Here is a 2,334-nt window from a genome sequence, read left to right on the forward strand (position 1 = left end):
GCAGGGAGGTGACTCAAATGACTCCAGGCCCAGCGGTCAAGTTACGCAAGTTCTCAAGCCTTTGCAGCTGAGGTTCCAGGTTTTTCCAGGAGGGAAAAGCCATGTCCCTGTCAGATAAACACATACCCAACCCATGGACTATGCAGACATGGTGAAGTGACTTGGATTCTGCTAAGTTTTGAGGTTGTTTTTCACGAAGTAATAACATCTGGACCCCCCTCCTTGGCATCTTTTCTCCATCCCGTTGGTGGGAAACTTACAATTTTTTTCTTATTCAAACTTCCATATAATAAATCCACCTGGTTGGCTTATTTGTGTGTATCTCAGTGCCCTGAGCTCTGCCGTGAAATCCACGGGGGCAGAGAGCACATCGCCTTTATACCTGCTGCCCTAAAAGCCGGCACATTCTAAACTGGTGCTCACTGGATGGATGAATGAATTACTGCAGGAATGAATAACATCACCCAGGACACCCCCACGAGATAGTTAGGACGTGGGATCTGGACATCTGAGGACAGGGGAAATGTAAACCTCTGGGGGAATATCAACAGCAGGAAACAGATACCAGTAGTGGGGTACCAAACGTGAGCCTCGAGTTCCAGAGTCAGAGACCAGGACCTGAGTCCTGGATCAGAAGCACGTGTGGCTCAGAATCAGGGAAACTGGGGACATTGACATGGAAGGGCGCTGGGGCCTCAATGTAGCAAAATTACAAGAAAACTGAGGTTCAAGATGGGACGTCCCCACTAAGAGGGAAATTTAGAATATGTTCAACACCGAGGAACAAGTCTGGCTGGTTCATGGTTGAGCCAGGAATTTCTTATCGTACAATTCCATGAACTTCCCAGCCCTTCCTCCCCAAATCATGTGTGACTGTCCTACGTGTGACTGTCATGCTGGTCCAGCTGGGCCTGGAGAGTGACAGAGGGCAGAGGCAGGGCCGCCTCCGGAGGCTGCTCTCTCAGGACGACCTCACAGATCCCATTCTCCAAAGGAACTTGGGTCCTCTTTCCTCTCTATTTTATTTCCTCCCTGGCCCATGACCCTGGGAGACGGAGAAGCTCCTTTCATAATTGTATTTCCTTCTGCTGTTCACTTTGTGCCAGGAACAGACAGGGACTGTGGGTCCAGAAAATGAGGACAAGAGGGTTGAATCCGAAAAGTAGGATTCCTGCTTCTCATGCTCCCTCCGAGCTGGTGGTGAGTGTCCAGGATTCATCCCAAGGTCCAGGGAGAAGGGATAGCAAGGAAGAGAGGCCAGTCCGTGGTCCCACCAGGGGACGCTCTGCCCAGTAACCACCAGACTCGCCACGCGTTTGGATCCCTGAAGGCCTGACATGAGTCTCCTAAATTAAATCAGAAATCCTCATGGTGGGTTTATTTAACCATATTCAGCGACTTGATGACTGGGTCATGAAGACAGTATATTTTTCAATGGCGTAGGTCTCTGCCCCTACATTAAACCTCTTCTTCCCGTAGTTAATGGAAACAAGTCAGGTTCCCTGGCCCTGCCTTCCATGGTCCCTTCCCACTAAGTGACCTACCTCCCCTCCTCCTCCTCAGGAATGTCCTCTATCCTCTATCTTGTTGCTGACATTCTTCTACCACAGACGCGACAAGCTAAATCTTTTTCACCACTCAGGATTCAGGAGGTGCCTCTTGAAAGTCTTTTCAAACTGGGTGAGGGGGCATCTCAATCCAAGGTTTCCTTCCACTTGACAGTTCATGAAGGTTTTGTGTTAATTGCCCTTGCCCTGCCCAGAGATGGAGAAACCAGCTATCTTAGTTACCAAGTACCAAGGAGAGCTGCGGCGCTGGGGTTCCGTCAACGGACAAACACCACCACCTCCCCGCTCCTTTCAAGCACAGTCTCCCCTTTAGTTCCTGTGAGACTGACTATTACAGCCTCAGAGAATCTCGGGGGACTTCGCTGACAAGCTCAGCACCATTCCTTCTGCATTTAGGCCACAGCACAACGGAGCAAAGTTTCACAGACTCATGAGTTTGGCCCTAAATGGAAAAACTCGGGCTGAGCTTTTCATTTCTTAGTTTTCTTCTTTTTTTTGCCTTTGGCCACCCTTGACGGACAATTTGACTCAACATACAAACTTGTCTGAGGCTGTTGCCTTCAAGAAGAACCTCCAGCATCCTGAATCCTCCCCAGCAATGCTTTGGCTTCAGCCTCACCTTGACTAAATCTATCAGCTGCTGATATAATATCAGACGGAAAATAAAAGTGACTGAATGCATGAAACAAAAAAGTCAATCATGAGGCCCCTGGTTTGTAAACATTTAAATTAAACTCTTCAAATATTATGTCCAAGAATTCAGGTT

This window comes from Otolemur garnettii, unplaced genomic scaffold, assembly GCF_000181295.1.
Source record: "Otolemur garnettii isolate 467f Iridium unplaced genomic scaffold, OtoGar3 scaffold00198, whole genome shotgun sequence".
Classification (NCBI taxonomy): Eukaryota; Metazoa; Chordata; class Mammalia; order Primates; family Galagidae; genus Otolemur; species Otolemur garnettii.